The sequence below is a fragment of the Melospiza melodia genome, chromosome 15 (genome assembly GCF_035770615.1).
Source record: "Melospiza melodia melodia isolate bMelMel2 chromosome 15, bMelMel2.pri, whole genome shotgun sequence".
NCBI lineage: Eukaryota > Metazoa > Chordata > Aves > Passeriformes > Passerellidae > Melospiza > Melospiza melodia.
The window spans coordinates 15,258,413-15,276,800 of record NC_086208.1 but is presented as its reverse complement, the minus strand read 5'-3'; the positions used below and the strand labels follow the sequence as shown (position 1 = coordinate 15,276,800).

Sequence of the window (18,388 nt, the reverse complement as noted above, 5' to 3'; positions counted from 1 at the left end):
GCTTCCAAACTCCTCAGCAGAAAAGGAACACAAAAATAATTTTCCCAGGAGGATATTGATAGCAGGATAGAAACAACACAGTAAACATAATTATCCTGAGCTATCTGGCTCAGTGTAGAAACCAAAGGGGGCAATTTGCAAAACAGCTGCACTCAGCTCCGTAGAGGTCTGGGGGAATAATTTCTCACACATGCAGGACTGGATATTTATCTGATTTTTTTTCCCTGCTCTTCCAGAGACTTTGAACACAGTTCCAGCTCTCCCAGTGTCTGTTTAGGAACTGCTCTCAAGTTGCAGGTGGTCCTTGCTGCAGTGAATGGCACTTCCACAGGGACACAGCCTGTGAGCTACCACAGCCAAGAGCACTGCTGAGGTCTATGCCAGGGCAACACAAACTATTGCAATGCCACATCTTTGACAGGCTCTCCAGGGACCTCCACAGATGTTTTGGAAGCTATTTTGCAGCAACAGCTTCATTAGAAGAACTCAGCAGGAACTCTGTGCTCCCTTCTCCTTGCAACCTCCCCCTGCCACATTATAACACTGCTAAGTCTTAATTTTCTTTGCTGACTCTGTGACAGGAAGAGATGCAGAGATGATGATGGGGAAGCCCTGCTAAGAACCCCATCTGTAGGTAGCTGTTTGCAGCACTCGCTGTCGCTCCCCAGAGCCAGCAGCTTTGGGAGGTGATAAGTGATCTCCCACGTCACAAAAAACCCCACAACATTTTCATTTGGACACTGGAGATCATGGCAGCACAACCTTGCTCAGAGCACAGGCTTTAATCCTTTTCAACATGGCAATAAGGAAGCTCGACAGCAATGAGAAAAAAAAAATCTCTCTGCATGCAGGTATTTGGTTAAGCACAAAAAGGTTCTGGCATCTCTCCAGCCCAAATTGCTCTTTCCTTTGATGCAGGATTCCATCTACCTCATGTAATGGCCCATTGGTTTGGCTGTCAGCAAGAACTGGACCTGAGGCACATACCTCTGGAGGTAGCTGACTAATCCAATTAAGTGGAAGCAACAGAAAGGTGAGATCCCTCTTGTATTCTGGACATGGGCAGGAAAGAGGCATAAACAAGGGATTTTTATTTACCAAAAGAAGCTAACTCAATAGTTTAATTTGGGAAACTTGCCACAGACAATCATGGAAACAATTTTACTATTATAATTAATAACTTTCCTTCAGCTTATCTCCACATGTTTTCATGGTAGCTGATATCACTGCTTTGATTTTACAGGAAATCAAAGACAGATGAAATATCCCCTCCAAATTTCTTCTTCCTTCCAGGCCAGTAGCAGAGCCGGGAACAAAACATGGATCTCAAGAAATACCTGAAAGCTTAGATCCTGCCAGGCTAACCTTCTAATCCACTTTCAAGTTTGTGTTCAGACAAGCTCTTCAGAAGCTGCTAAATAAGCCCAAAGAATTGCTGAATTACATCACTTATCCATACTTGTTCTGATGCAATTCCTTTTTGCAGGCCAGTTTGGTATCCCTTTTTCCCCCCATCTTCTGCAATTAGTGCAAAGCCACCCACATGGTGCCTGTTTCATGGTGAACTGGATCATTTTAGCTGGCCCCAATTCTCCCATAAGCAAGAGCAGCCAAGCTCTTGAGCTCAGGTCTGTAAAATCACAGAATGGTTTGGTCTGGAATGGACCTTAAATCTCATGGCATGGCCAGGGACAGCTTCTCTGGGTAATATCTGCTCTGAAAACACTTAGAGGACAATAGCAGTATCTGCTTTTTTTGGATCTATTTTTTTACTTTTTCATTGAATGCAAGTTGTCATTGATAAACTTGAATTTTTGCCAGCCCATTCCTTCTGGCAACTCTAGGTCCAGATTCCCTGCTCCTCCAGGCACTGGAAAGGATTGCAGGAACTGGCTGAACACCAGAGCAGGATGCATTGCTGAGCAGGTACCCAAAGGTGTCCCAACAGCAGCTGCAGTGGTGGCTGACCTCTCCACTGCATCCTCATGGAAAACACTGGGAGCACCAGGAAACACCAGAGCAGGCCTTCATCTGCCACATTTTTCTGAAAACTTCTTTATAGTTAAAAGAAAACCAGTGTCCCAAAATCCCACACAGCCTCACTGCCCCCTTGGGGGCAACAGGATTTCAAGGAACAGCTACTCCACCCCAAACATGATCACAGCTACCTCAGTCACAGCCTACCCCAAACATTCCATGTTAGAGGTCACTGTCACCAGCTTTTCAACAAGTTGAACTTTTATTACCTCCCACAAAAGACACCCCAGCAGTTTTGGGGCATGACAATTAACACTCTCTCTACAGGATAACTCCTGTGTGTTTGTAGGCTTGTTAAAACTTATCAAACTTGAGTGAAGCTTCACCATAGGAAAAACAAACCCTTTAATATCGGTAAAACCCTCATATCAGATCAATAAACAGTAACACAAGGCCTGAACAGGAAGTCCCTTTCAATAGGGACTCTTGATAAGTAACAAAAATTCACATAAATCAATCAGCATCTTTATGCCCATACACTTCTGATTCTGCCAGGGGAAGCCACAGCCATCACTGCAAATATTGGACTTGAACAATCTGCTCCAAAGGATGGGAGATAAGCAGCAACCACAAAAATCTGCTAACACACACAGGTAATCTGAGAACTAAACTGCCAGCTGCGTCTGCAAACCAAATTTTATTTATTTTCCCCATGTCCTACATTTAGACATAAACCCCAGAAATTTAGGGAGGATTCTTCCAGAGTGTTTCTGCAAAAATTCTGTAACTACTAATTGAATCATCCTTGGCCATAGTCCTGACATTTCTCTTCAGAGTTTATGCACACATAGAAGAGCTGCACACAAGGGCAAATTTAAATTTCACATTTTGGACTCTGGGGTGAAAGATTCTTCGGAGGAATATCACAGGATTTTCATACCACCAGTCTTTCTCTCAATATTTATAGCAGAAAAACTGGGCATGGATTTGGGAATAGCTGATGAATTTTCTATTGGCTTGTCCTGCACTTATTCCCCCAAATTTGCCTCAAAGCAATTAAAAATATAAGTCTTAGTATGAGCAAAATATTTTCTGTGAAATTTCTGGGGTCTAGGTGATCATTCCTCAATTGAAACTCTTCCAGCACATAGGGAATGTTTGACACTTCTGCATGAGGAGCAGCTCCCACTGCATGGGGGCACAGGGCACCTGACTTTGCAGAAATGTTCAAATTTCCCTGAAAAATTACACTGGAAGCCCCCAACCATGTCTCTGAGCTCACCTTTCACACTCCAAATCCATTCTCTCCAGCAACCCCAGCTCCCTGAGAATGACTTGGCTTCTGGGTTGGGATTACCCTGTTTCACCAAATTTTGTTCAGCCTATTTTAGGGATATTGCTCATTAAAGAATTTGTTTAGAGAGGTGGGAAAGAATCTCCCTTTCCTTTGTTGTTAACTGGATCAAACACAACATAACCCCAAGCTCTTTTCTATGGCTGGAACCAGCCAGCACAGGTAGCCAAGATGTGCTGGCAGGCAGCAGATCACCACTCAGTAAATGCACATTACTCACCTCCTAGCAGCCAAGCAACCCAACTCTTCATTTCACCTTTCAAGCTCTAATTAATTGCAACAGCGTGGAAATGTAATCCATGATCCCCCTATAAGCTGTCAAGTGTTTACAGAGGGGAAAAAGGAAAGTTTTTACAGAGCTGGGCAAAGGCAGCTCCCACTCCACACCCAAATTTCTGCTCTGCCTCACAAAAATCTGCTTTTATTTCATTTTTATCATCACCACGTGTTCACACCAGAAATGCCTTGGTGGGAAGTCAAGGACAGAGACAGGGCAATAGGAATGGCTCTAAAATGTTTAGATTTCATAGATCCCCTCCTTTGGATGAGCCATCTCAGTGCCTTTGTTTCTTCCCCTTGCACACCCTGAAGGGGAAAAAGTCATTGAAAATTCAAGAGAGGAGGAAAAAGTACTTCTGGCCTTGCCTTTCCCACAAGCAGCTGTGCCAATGCTTCCCTGCCTGGTCCAATTCTCAGCAGACAGGGATTTGCAGCAGACAAATCTCCTGCACTCTGGCACTTCGTTGGCAGCATCACCAGGACTAGCAGCCCAAAGGCTGGAACAGCCATCCCAATTAAACCACTGCCACCCCGGAGAGATTTCTTTCTTTGAAGGGAGAAAGCAGGCTCCAATTCCTCTGGCACAAAGCTGCCATCTCTGCCACAGATAAACAGCCAGCCTTTTTCTCTGCAGGTGCCAGCTTTGCCCCTCTGCACTCAAAATTCAGCTTTTTTTTCTTCCTCTTGTTCTGTCATCACAACTCACTGCCAGTGGCACTTTATCACATCCCATTTCATGGGTCACATGTGCGGCATTGTCTTGTTCAAATTATGAAGGCACAAACACCACCTGCCACTGGTTTGTGGGTTGTTAATCTGCCTTATCTGTGTTCAGGTAATCCATGTGCCGTTTTCTAAGCACCAAAACTCCATGATTTCTATTTGTTTTACCCAAAACTCCATATTCTGAAATCTTGTGGTTATGAGAACCCTGGGTTTGATTTAAAATAACAGTAAAATCAGCAAATTACAGAAATTACTTTTAGTCACATGAGTGACCCTGTGCTAAAACCAAAAATAATTTAAGGCAAGAGTCAAAAGGAAGAAATGGAGAGGAAAAAACCACTAGTACCACCAGAATAACATGTACTGCAGTACAGACTACAAGGGCAATAATAAAATCCAGATACAAGGTACTTCAGGCTAAGGTTAATTCCCAGTGAAGTTTCCAAATTGCATTTGCCTTACACTCATATCAGCACAACTCCTCTCAGGGTTGGAATGGTATCACTGAAGGAAAAATAAATAGTATTTAACTGCTCAGAATTCCTCTTTTTTTTCCCCTCTGCCTGAATTTCCTATGACATTTATCTGGGATCAGTGCAATACCCCCTGATTTCCAGAAATGTGCATTGGACACCCAATACATGCATTTTCTTCAGGGATTTGGTAATATCTAGCCCAGAGAATTTGGGGTCCAACCCCTTTCCAGCATGAGTGTCCCCTCTCCATGGATCCTCCCACACTCCCTGTGTGTGCACTCCTAAACGTGCCTGCAGCATTTTCAGGCACCTTTACAGGAACCAGTCCTCCAGCTGAGCCCATTTCCAAAGAGGAACAAAGACACATTTACCCAAGCAAAAAGAAATATTTGAAAATTCAGATGATTAAATACAGCCTGCTGTTCATTTTACCTCTGTGGTCTCTGCTAAGTACCATAAATCCTGGTTTCCCTTTGAGACAAATTGTCACATTATAGCCCTGCTATACAGGCATACACACATTCCTTGCTATAAAGAGAAGGAGAGAAATCCATGCCAGATTAGGACATATGGAATCTCTGTTTATGGATAAATCATTTTTAACCCCCCCCCTCTCTCTCTCCCTCCATGAGTCATGTGTGAATTGCTTAAAGTGTCCTGTCAACAATAGTTTATTTACATACAGAACTAATTAGCATTATTATGGCAGATTGTAGAAGCAGGATTATGGCTGGGAGACATCATCAAATGAGTGATGCCATTTTAGGAAGGTTGGGGAATGGAGGTTTGCAGCTCTCCAGCCCAGAATTCCATAAATTGGCCACCTTCCAAGGGTGTCAGGATGAAACCCATTTTTAACATTTCTTCCATTACTGATAATATCACTTCACAATTAAAAGCCTGAGTCCTAATTTGTATTATCTTGATTTTTTTGTAGTATGCATTTCAGAGTAGAGCCTGATCAGCTTATTTTGCTTGTAGCCCACTTTCTCAGTTCCATATCTTAGCACCACAAAGTTGAGTTTAGATTTGCAGTATTACAGATCTATTAATAATTTTTAAAAGCTTTAAATGCCCTAAAACATTTATATTCTCTGTTTGAAGATTATTTAAAGTCAGCAACTAAATTTTAAACTAAATTAAATTTATATAGCCTCTTTAGGTTAGTGAGCATAGTACATACAGCTACTCTGGGACTTGCATGGACCTTTCATCATTAATAAGTGGAACAAGATAATTACATGCTCCAGTAGCTCTTAGGGGTCTAGAAGTTATCACCACATAACCTGCTTTATAATGCAGGGAGAAATCATCTGTGCTAGAGCTGGGGGTATAACTCAAAGAAATTTCCATAAATATATAAACACTGAGAAATGAATTCATGTGATGTGCAGGCATTTCATTTCAGAGCTGCTAATGTGCTTGCCCATTAATTTGTCAGGAATGTTCACTTTGATTTGCTCCATTTACCTTAGGAGGATGTTCAACAGCAAAACAGCCAGAACTGCAAAATTAGTCCACAAAAGGGCATCTCAGGTAAGTGCTGCTGAATTTGCTCTGAAAGGTCCATGCACAGATGTCTGCTCAGGTAGAAAAATGCACAAAGAGCAAGGGCCAGAAGCTGCCTGGAGCTGTGGAGAGGATGTCTGGCTCCACACACACACCTGACTGAGGGAGATGCCTCCTCCTTTGCTCCACAGAGAGAGGATCCCCTCTTCCACACCTCTTTTTGGCAGGATCACTCTGCTCCCATCTTACTGCCTCCCTTCTGGGGCTACACCTCCACACCAGCTGGGACAAAGCACTCAGAAAGCTCTGGGAAAAAACTGTCACATTATTGGGAATTTCAGCTAATAAGCGCTTTCTGGCTGGTTCCAGATTTCCCTGGGATTATTTCCAGCAATATTCAGACTGTGATGGACAAGTTTTCCTCGCAGAGCTTTGCAAAGCTCCCTTCACAGGCAGAGTGGCTCTGTGAGAGGGCACAGCCTCCCTGCCATGGGATGGAGCCCTGCAGCTCCCTGGGGTCAGCAGGCAGGGCCTTCCAGGACCAGAGAGGAGCTCTTTGCTGGAAGATGCTTCACTTCTCCCCACAAACAATAAAACAGGGATTCCTCAAGCCTTCTGCACCCCTTTGGATGGACAAATGTAGGAGTGACAGGGGTAGGACAGTCAGGATGGATGGAGACAAGAGATCTCTCCAGCCAGATCAGGAACGTGGGTTTATTGCAAAGGGCCTGGGTGCAGGGCCCTGCTGGGATTTGGGGTTCATTGCAAAGGGCCTGGGTGCAGGGCCCTGCTGGGATTTGGGGTTCATTGCAAAGGGCCTGGGTGCAGGGCCCTGCTGGGATTTGGGGTTTATTGCAAAGGGCCTGGGTGCAGGGCCCTGCTGGGATTTGGGTTTATTGCACAGGGCCTGGGTGCAGGGCCCTGCTGGGATTTGGGGTTTATTGCAAAGGGCCTGGGTGCAGGGCCCTGCTGGGAGCTGCCACAGCTCAGAGCAGGTCCAAGAGAAGAGAGGGGGAGAGAGGATGAGAGGGTAAGAGAGTAAAAGTGGTAGGAGCATCAAAGGCAAGAGCTAAGACAAGAGGTAAAAGTGTGAAGTTCCTGTTACAATACAATAAATCTCCTTCTGTGTTAAATATTCTCTCACTAACCAATCTAGTACAACATACAAATCCTACAGCATTTCCACACAGCCTATAAGAATCACTGCTTTACCATACTGTGCTACATTTTAAACCCTAAAAACTCCTCTTTGGGCCCCTTCTGCCAAGCTTTAGAGTCTGCTCTGACCCTTGGAGCTGTCTGCAAGCAGAGGGTATCAGATGGGTATCCTCCCATCAAAAGGGGATTACCTTCAGCTGGCCATGCCATTGTTTTCCCATTGTTCAGTAACTAAAGGATTTCAAAGCTTGCTTTCATTTCAGTCTCACTTATAGTTTCCATATTCTCAAAATCTTTTGCCAGGCAATCATATTTATAAGGCTTTCCTGTTTCATCTTCCCCAACAGACAAAAATCCCTGCAAGACCTGTGAGCTCTGCAGCTGCAGCCACTGGCACGGCCGTGGCAGTCACCCCAGGCTCACTTTGCTCTCTGTCACCCCTGGCTTTCACACAGCCCCTCAGGGCTCAGGGGGGTTGCAGGAGGCCCTGCCAGGTCCCCACACATCCAGCCTGTGCAGGCAGGCCCACACAGCTGGCTTGGGAGCATCACCCAGTCCGGGCACGGCACCTGGGGCTGGAAAAGCAGAAAGCATGGCCAAGCTTAGGAACAGGCAAGTGGAAACCTGCACAGCCTTGGGCATCTAGAAGTGGTCTGAAGAGGTATTAGATAAGCACAGGTTTTGCCATCTGAACAACTTCTCTGTTTCTGTTTGGCACAGATGTTCACATTTTGGGGTGTTTTGAAGGGTTTTTTTGCAAGCATGTTCCTAATATTTCCCCTTGTCCTGATTTTTCCAGTTTCTGACCATTTTTAACAGTTAACAAGAGCTGAGCAATTACAAGATTGAGACCTGGAGAAGTTGCATTGCTCAGAAGCCAAAACAGGAAGTTTTAGTCCTGCTAAGAACTGAACTTGATAGCAGTGAGGAACAGAGCCCATTCCAGCACCATGAGCATTTCAAAGGGCATTAAAGGACTACAATGCCTTTTCCTCAGGGAAAGAGGACTGGCACACAAGCCCTGGGCTGGAGGCAATAGGGAAGAATACTGAGAAGAGCATTGCCAATCCTTCCTCACCTCCTTTGGGATCTAGAAAGGGATGCTGCTGTTGGAGATAGGAATGGGTGCGAAGAAAATGGAAACAAATACTGGGGACCTCAAGAAAGTGTTTGCAAAGCCTGCCAGGTGAGATTTCCACACAAGCTGACAGGAACAAACGCTCTTAAAAGTTCCTTCCTTCACAGCACCACCCCACAGATCCGCTTGGAATGGCAGCCCCCTCAGATTCTCCCTCCCAAAAGCAGAGCAGCCAGATCTGCCCTGCAGGTATCAGGCAGATGTGCTGGGCTGGGCTCCCAGCAGGGACCACTGCTGTTTGCCTTGCACACTCCCCAGGCTGATATTTGAAACCTCAGCTTCCACTCATTCACATCTTCAGAGAGAGATAGCTTTGTTCCTTTGCTCTTGGCATTTTGATCCCCAAACACTTGAGCAAGGAGTGTTTTGATTGTGCGAGGATGAGGGCAGCAGGGATCCTCTCCTGTCACTACAGCACATTCACTTGGTGCACAAGAGGCTCTCAGCGAGTCAGGTTTCACTCCTGACATTAGGTTTTCTGTGTGAACCATTTATTTTGCTGAGTTGGCATTTATGCACCCTCCCCCTTTCACCATTTGAAATCCGAGACAAGTATGAGCTTGAAGTCCTGGCTTTTTTTTTTTCCCCCCAAGAAAGCTAAGCTGGTGTGGCCACCCAAATTCCAGACCAAGCTGCTGAAACCCCATTTCACTGTTCATAAAGCGTGTAAGGTCTGCCTGGTGCTGGTTCCCACATTCCTGATCCGGGCAAGCTGGAATAAAGTTCCTCCCTCACAGCCTGCACCTCTCCTCCCTGCATCTAAACTTACAGGGATGAATCCACACAAAGCAAAGCCTGGACAAGTGCAAACTAATTTTTCCACAAATTTAAGTGCAGGACAACCTCCCCTCCCTGGCTTTCTCCCCACCATCCAGCTGTGCCCATAAAGCAGAGTCTGACCAAGCAAGGCAGGGGTTGAAGGCAGCTATTAAATCTGCTCCCTGGAGCTTTAACACTTGGAGCAATTTGTAGTGGAATTACTCTCCCAGCTCAGCTTGCAAACCACCTCCACACAGGGTTCAGTGCTGGGGTTGAGAAAGCTGCTCTGTGCCAACCTTTCCTCTCCAGAGGAGGGGCTCAGATGGGCACACATCCCCACACTGCCCTTCCAGCTGGCAGGGGAGCCCAAATCCAGCCCCTTCTCCTTCTTGAAGCACGTTATTGTTAGTGTGAGCTAATCTGCCAGATATGCCAACTGCCTGGCAAGCAATCCCAGGCAGCATTGTTTGTTTAGGATAGGACTGGGCTCTATGAATCCAAATTAGACATGGGGTTTTTTTATAACCACCTCAGCCAGGAATGTCTGAAGGTGTGTTGGGCTTGAGGAGGCGGAGAAAAAGCAAAACAGGCCACAAGCCTAGAGCTTTATAAGGGTTTGTGTGTGTTTCTTTTTTTAGTTATTACCTCGCCTCTGCTTTAGGTTCTTTGGGAAACCAGAAACCAGAGTGTACCTGTATACCAAATTCTCCTTATCACCACACAACAGAGACACAGATTTGCTTTTTAGCAATGGACTACAGAAACCAGATTGTTTATTGTTTGGGTTCTCTTGTTTGTGTTTTCTTTCTCTCTCTCCTCTGGAGGGCCCTCAAACACTTTAATGGTGAGCACTGGAAATGTGAAAAGAGGAGTCCATCAGTACCTCAGCTCCCCCTTCTTTGCCACCTCTGCCCCAGAGGGAACGCAGACCCTGCAGTCTCATCAATAATTAGAGGATGAACTAGTTCCTCAGCAGGGCATCAAGCTGTTCTAGAGCCACATCCCATCCCACTTGGACAGCTCTCAGATGTTCATGGTCACATACCTACACAAAGTTCACAAAAAACCCAGGCAGCTGAAGAGTTGTTGCTATTTCTCTCTAGTCCCAACATTGCCAAGGAAAGGGAAAATGGGGGACTTAGTTGAAATGGGGACTTAGTTGAAATAAGCTGGAGCACTTCTTGCTCCATCCCCATGCAAAGCAGCCAACCTGGGAAACCTCTTGCAGCCAAAAAACACAGACCGGCCTTCAGCTCAAGGACTAGAAAGTGGCTCCATCATAGTTATAGAAGATGAACATTATACTCAAGCTTCAAAATTACTCACCCTTAACAAAAAACAGCCATTGCCAGCTCCTTCCTGAGACGAGCTGCCCTTGGGATGGAGCAAGAGAGGTGCTGGTGCCAGCCAGGAGCCCTGCAAGCCTGCAGGCTGCCTCCTCCAGGCAAGCCTAACCCACCCTTTAACACACACAGCCCCTCTGGGCTCACCCCTCAGGCCAGCTCTGCCTCTCAGGTGCTCAATTGCAGAGTTCTTGGTGCTCTTTGGCCCTTCCCAGGCCATGGGGGTGGAGACCACCAGCACATCCCTCCTGCCACAAGTGGGCAGATCCCACCATTCTCCAGCAGGACCATGTGTCCCTCCCTGCAAATCAGCAAAGTGCTGTAATTAATTAAAATCAGTTAATGGGGGTCATTTCCCCAAACTCAACCTCAGCCTTTTTGCATTCACATCGTTCCCAGGCATGTGCCAAGGCAGTAAAAACACATTTTACATTTGCTTCCTTCACAATCCACAGCATCACTGTAGGCTTTTCTCTTAGCTTAAGGAAATCTCTCTGCAAGAAAACTGTGTGGAATTGTTAAAGAGCTTTGTTCACCAAAATTAGCATCATAAAATACAAAGCACCAACCTGTCCCTGAGCAGCCCAGTGCCTTGAAGAAGTGAAGCAGAAACTCACATAAACCTTGAGCAAGCACACACCAGGGAAAACTGCCCTGAAATTACCCTCTGAGATCTGCCTGTTGAGACAGGGTGAAGGCTCTGTGCAAAATGAACTTGCATTTATTTGGAAATAAATGACAAATGGCTCCATTTGTCTTTTATTCTCCCGTTAACGCTTGAACCTGGGGATTATTATCCCTGCAGTGCCTCAGGCTTGCAGATGAGGTGACCTCTTCATCTGGACAGGATTTCCTTCATTTGGGGAATACCTTTCATCAGCCCATCCAGCCTTTTCACCTGTACCTTTGACCAAATTCTTACTCCTCAAGTAATTGTGAGGAGTTTGCCAATTTAGTTCCATGGCTGGGGTTGAGCTACACAGCTCTGGGGCAAGGAGAACTCCTGTGCTTGACAAGCAAGATCCACAATATAATAATTAATTCCATCAGCATGAGCTGGAGCACAAGCTCCATAAGGAGACACTCTGAGCTATCATTATTTTTGCTTTTGCCATTTCTAGCCACCTCAAGCCATTTATCTGGTGTCTCTGTTTACCTTCCTCCCTCAAAGAGGAAGTGATTGGCAGTATGAACAAATAAAACAACCCAAAAAGAGCATGAAAATGTGATTTTATCATTTTGTACATTATCAGTGATATTTGTTATGGATTTGTTATCGAGTTTTCATTGTATCTTTATAAAATCTAGATATTTTAACTCTCATTTCTTTCTCTCCCAGTGCAAAGAAACACAAGCACCAAGATCTGTTTTGTTTTCTTCCATTTTCAGTCTTCAGTTTTTGTTTTCCCTTTTTTTTTTTTGTCTTTTCTGTTGAGAAAGCAAAGTGCACATAGACAGAAAACCTGGAGGGAAAAAAATGGAAAATAGAGATTGAGAAAACTTTAAAATTACACTCAAAATGAGTCATGTTTCTGAAGTTCAATTTTGATTTTTGTGGGGTTTTTTCCACTGCAATATCAAAATACATGAAGACAGTAAGTTTATAATGTTTGGACTATAATAGAATATTGACCTATTTTGCCTTTGAGAGAGGGGAGGAATAAATCTAGGAATAAATCTAACTCACAGCACATCCTGTTGCAGTCAGCTCTTTTCTTGCAGCAAAGAGGAGGGAAACAGTGGCCATCATCATCATCTTCATCATTTTTATGATACACAGAAATGTTGATTGCAATTATAGCACGTGCCAGAGAGAGCTGTGAAGTGCATTTTATTTCTCACAAAATATCCTGGAGGTGCAAAATAGACCAAAAAAAGATTATTTCAATCTCTTTTGTTCGCACATTTCCATGCTGATTTTAGGCACTTTTAAACGTGTTAGAGAAAAATCATCAGCAACAGCAAGATACATAAAAATATATATTTTTAAAGGAGTAGCTTCCAGGAATGATATAAGTGTGATGGATGTATTATCCTGATTCATGTACACAGAGGATACAGAGGAACAACAGGTAAACTGAATTTCCAGGCATCAAACCATGGAAATCAGGGGGTGGGGGAAGCCTTAGAGGTGAAGAGGTGCTACTGCTTCTTTCTATGGCTGGACATACATGTGTCACACCACTGACACACAAATATTTTACATCAGTGCAGTGATGAAGTGTTTTATTGTGAAAATTAGCAGAGAGGAGTACAGTACCAAAGGAGTCTGGAAACAAAGACAATTCCATGCTCTGGAAGGACTCTGAGAGAAGAGGAACCAAATATCCAAGATTTTGTTATGAGCAGGGTTTATTGGGACAGAACTGCTCAAAATGCTGCCTGAGAAAAGCAGTTTATTGAACTGGGTCTGAGATGTGTGAGTGCCCAAGCTTTTCCCTCACTTGGCTCTCTAAAATCAACAACAATGTAAGAGACACTGAGATCTAAATGTCTGACTCACAATGCCCAGATGTGCCCTGTTAGCACATCTCTTGCAGCTGCTTTGCCACTCTGTACTCTGAGCAAACAACCTTTTCTTTCACCTGAAATAACCTTTTCTTTCACCCTGAACCCCTTCCCCACATTTCCTTGGCATTCTTTTTCCTCTGTTAAAACTCTGGGTCCGAGCCCGGGGAAGTTCACACCACATCTTGTATTCGACTTTCCATCCTGTATCACCACATTCAGGGTTTTCCTGTCCACTGGGGCGTTTGTGATGATTGGAAGAACTGAATGAGGAGTCAGCTTGGACTTCATCTCAGCAAAAAGACCCAGCAGGCCTTAATGAACCAGACTTCCTTCATCTTCTTCACTTCTCTCAGTCCCTTCTGACAAAACCAGGAACCCTTGGGCCATATTTCCTATTATTTCACTATCTGAAGCTAATTTGAACAGATGCACGGAGAGTGACAGTTAAACAGCCTGAAAAATAGGTTTCCAACCCCTGAGGCAAACTTTAAACAAATCCCCTTTTTTAATTTTCTTTTTGGTTTTTTTTTTTTTTTGCTTCTATCAAAACAGCCTGAGACAACCCTGCTGCTGAGCTAATGGCCAGATTAGAAATTGCTGCATTCTCTTGTTTTACTCTTTAGCCAGGTTTAGAGTGAAAGCTTTGTGTTTCAGATACAACAGAAGAACTACAACAAGAAGTAATTGTACATCACTGTTGGGTATCACCAGTCAAAGAAGATGAAGCCATTTGTGAAATGCTCCTATTTTCCAGGGCTGGTGTAGCTTGTAAGCTGTTTTATTTCTTCATTACTGCTCTCCTTAAAGCTCACTCATGCAGTTCAGGCAATTCACAAGCAATAGGAGCTCTAATCCTGCTGCCTTCTTTAAGATCTCATGGTACTTTCTGAAAAGAGCCCTCACAAATCAAATTCTTCCCCTCCATCCAATTCTTCTCTCTTGATTTTCCTTTTTTGTCTAAGAAACAGATCTGCTTTGCATCTGAGCTGGAGTTAACCAGAAATGTTTAAACCCAGAGGCAGTTGCATCACAGCAAGGGACTGCTTTGTTCCTATGGAAATCACCTGAAAAAGAAATGAGAGAAGGTAAAATATCCTTGAACACAGATTATGCCATTAAAAGTGAATTATAACTTCCTCAGAATCTGAAAAAAAAAAAAAAAAAAAAAAAAAAAAGACATTTAGAACACCCATTCCTTTATACTAAAATAATTTTGGGTCATGCTGTCTACTCTTGCATCCTTCTAACAATTTGTGTGATCACCTAGGAATCTCTGATTTTTCACTCTCTGTTTTATAGTGTTTTCAGGTCTCCAAGTATAAACTTCTACATGGATACTGAATGTCACACAAATGACTTTAACAGCCCTGCATACAGCTAAACAGCACTTTACTACCAGGGTTTTGAAACATGTTTATACAAAATATGTATACAGAATTTCAAAGAATATAAATGTGCACCAAAAATGCACACAAAAATAATTGCAGGATACCAAGAAAAGCTAGACAGGTCTAAAACCAAACATTTGCCATGAACATTTACCCAGTTCTACTCCTAACCACCAGTTAGTGAATAGAGAGCTCCATCAACCCATTTGTTTCTTTCTGATTGCTTTGTTTGGCTTTTACTCTAATTAAAGACATCCAGAAAACTTCAGGGGGTTATTGGTCCTCAGAATATATTTAGAATTCAGGTCCAATATTGTTATTTATTTGTGGAGATGAGAAGATAGAGCTGTTAAAGAACCAGAGCCATGCAGGAAAAGCACTGATAAACAAACACATTGATGTTACATATGTGTGGCATCCACACATACACATATGTAAGTGTGAATGAGAACATCTGAATATTAAAATAAATATTTCTCCTTTAGCTTTCCCACAAGCTGTTGCAGAGCTGAGTCAAAAGCAGAGCAGAAGCAAGGAGCAGTGGGTAACTCACTTAACTGTGGCTTCTCCCTGTGCCCAGAGGAGCTGTGTGTGACACCCTGCAGGCTGCTGTGGCATCTCTGAGCCACCAGAGATCAAACCCCACAAGGCATGGCATGGGTCAGGTGTCAGTGCCTGCTGAGGTTCTTGGTACCACTGCAGTTATTCCTGGATCTGGTCCTTTCCAGACACTCAGAGCTCACAGGACTCCTCTTTGGAAGTTAAAAGGACACAAGCTGCTGTTCTCAAAGGCAAACTCCTCCCAGGGATGCTGAAATCCCACTCCTGTCAGCATCACCATCACCAGTGCAGGTGATGCAGAGCAGCTCACCTTGGCTCCCATCTCTGTGCAGGTGTGAGCCTCCAGGGCCTCTGCAGTGGCCTGAGGAGGAGGGGGAGCACTGTAAATCAGTGTAAATCTATCAATAACACCTGTTCTCCTTAGGTGCTCTCCAGCATTCCTGTATTCCAGCAGCAGGAATGCAATCCTCACTGCTGCAGAGGCTCAGGCTGAGCTCTCCTCTGGGGACCAGGCACTGCACCTCTGTGCTGGATCAGCCTCGGTCAGCTCAATAGACCTGACAGGAGATCCTACACTGGTGACCAGCCCATACAGCCTTCCCTCCATTTACTCCATTTCTTATTTTTTTCATTCCCTGCAGCATTCTGCTCTCCATACATCTTGTAGCCACACTCCTCTTCCACTGCAAGTCAGGAATATACATGTTCAGTAGAAAAAAAAGACCTGTTCTGTTAGTTAGGTGCTGTCTGTGACAGGATTGTTTAGTTCCTTCCTCGTGCCTGAGCTTGTGCTCCTACAGCTAAATTTCTGACAGCATCACAGGAGGAACTCTGATGCCACCAAGCTTCAAGTCACTTCAGAAAGAAGCTGTGCCTGAGCCAGATGGCTGGAGCTGGTGGAGGCAAATCCAGGGCCTTGGAACCAATGCTAAAGTATTATTTCATCTGAGCACAGCACACCTGGCAGTCCCTGTGGCTGGATAAATGCCTTTCAATCCAAAGGAGCTCAGTAAATTCAAACACGTCATCTCTACGATAGGAAATCAATGCCTACTTTTAGTGCTCAGCTTCCAGACCAGCTTTTCCCTTTCCTTTTCTCACTGCCCTTCCAGTGGCTGCCCTGTGCTTACCCATGGGAGTTGAAGAAAAGGCTGATGTGAAGGAAAATGACCATTGACATCTATGTCACAGTGAGGAGCTGCAGGTTAATGGCAGATTGGTGACAGCCCTGAGGTGACAGGTTTCTGCCTGCACTGTCAGCCTGTGTAGGAGATGCTGGCTGTGGCACTCACTGGTCAGCTTTGCAGCTAAACACTTTACAGTACTGTTTTCAAAATCTTTCAAAATGCTCAGAGCCAACAAAAAGAAAGCAGGGACTCAAACATCCACAAGGCTCCTGACAGCAATGTCTGTGCCAAAGAAATCTGGCATGTCTGAACTCCTCATCCTGAGAAGGCTTTTTCCCCTTTCTTCCCCACTCTCTTTCTTTTCTTCTTGGTTCCCCACCATATCCTGAGGTTTGAGTCACTGTGGGTTGTACTTTTATCAACAATGAAACACAGAGACACCTTTCACAGCTGCTGAGCTCGTTTCTTGCTTGGAATTTGGCTTTCTAAAGGTGAGTTGTTTGCCTTTGGAGAGTTCACACACGTGTACACACAGCCTCAGACTTGCACACAAAGAATGCTCCTTGCTGTAGGAAAACAAGAGCCTTACACAACTGGGTCTGTCACTGGGGGTGCTGGCTGCTGCCCTGTGGCAATAAGAGGATGCCAGATAAGCACTGCCAACCTAATTAGAGCCCTGCAAAATAATAAAATTAATAATAATTTAAAAACCCCAATGGATGATGAGCCTTTTACAAGATGCCGCATACACTGAAAAGTGACAACAGCCTCAAGATTAATGTTACTGGTTTGGGATTCTCACATGGAAAATCATTTTAGAACTGCATTTGCAGCCTCTCATTTCATCCTGCTGCATTCCTCAGCCACAGGGGAATGTTATTACCTGGGCTGGAGCAGTGAGGGGGCTGAGTTCCTCTTCCAGAGGCACATCCTGCTGCTCCCTGGCACAGCATCCCATCCCCACAAGTGCTGATACCTTTCAACCCTGGCATGTTTCTGTGGCATTAGAGAGCTTGATTAACTTTCCCTCTCAGTATCCCTTCTTCCCACTCATCCCAACCCCAGTACTCTGTTTTACATTCTGTCTCAGCCTCTGCACTTTCTAATTCTCTCTCCTACCAAAAGTTTTGAACTCTGGTGAGAAAGGCTCGTTGGATTGTAATTTCCTGCCTGTCAAACAAGAGGAAGCATCAGCAGCCTTGTGAGAAAAGCACTTCTCATGGCCATGAGGTGAATGAGCTGGGCCCAGAAGACTTGGAGAACTTTGGAGAGCATCCACTTTAGGATTTAAGTGTTAGGATGTTTATCTGAGCTTTTGATCCTGTAACTCTTTCACATTCCCTGTAAACTTTGACTCTGCCTGCCATGTTTTCCCTGGCCAAGTGCATTACATGAGGAGGGTTGTTTTTACCTCCTGATCAGCTCAGGGTATGCACAGTGCTTCAAACTGCTCTGCTTGCAGAAAGATACTTCCTGGTGGTGCTGCTCCTTTTGCTTTGCTCCAACTTGTGGGGCATCAGCTCACACATATCCTGACAAGTGGGGATCTGTGTATGTTGACAAACCCCTTTGCTAATCCTTTTGACATGAGCTAAAACTCTTCCAAGTAAAGAAAATTTTCTCCTTCATTGTGTTTCAGTCAGCTAAAACTGGGAAAAAGAATTATATTGTGTGGTTCAGTTCACTCATTATGTGAATTGAATAGGAAACAACTGATTCAAAGAGTACACACCATCCAAGCCTGTTAATGAATATTGGGACTTGAAAGAGGATAGGTTCACTTTCCAAATAATTTATGAAACAGAAAAGGAGCTCTGGTCCTGCTTGGAAAAGCAGTGGGTCCTTGCTGGATTAAAAATTCACCCTTAACAATAAACACATGCTTAAATCCACCTAAGACAAGTGAGACTAAGGAGTGCTGAGCTGGGACTCCATTGTAGAACATTTTCAGCTGTTTTCAACCCTGGAATTTTCTCCCCACATTCTGCAGACGCTGCCGGAAATCCCCAAGACAGCCGAGGGTATTTGGGTATTCACTTCTGCACGTCAAAATTTCCCCCTAGGCTTTGCAAAACTCCAACC

At 44.4% G+C, this 18,388-nt stretch overlaps 1 long non-coding RNA gene across 2 annotated transcripts; it reads right to left on the bottom strand.

Moving 5' to 3' along the window:
- Window positions 1–11,424: 11,424 nt before the first annotated feature.
- LOC134425024 (uncharacterized) lies at window positions 11,425–17,039 on the bottom strand. Of its 2 annotated transcripts, none has more exons than XR_010029566.1 (4): window positions 15,172–17,039; window positions 13,926–14,294; window positions 12,407–12,569; window positions 11,425–12,182 (listed from the first exon to the last, which is right to left on the bottom strand). It is a non-coding gene; the product is annotated as an uncharacterized LOC134425024 (long non-coding RNA). The 2 variants fall into 2 exon arrangements; XR_010029567.1 differs by having other exon boundaries at window positions 13,939–14,294.
- Between the last annotated feature and the right edge of the window lie 1,349 nt (window positions 17,040–18,388).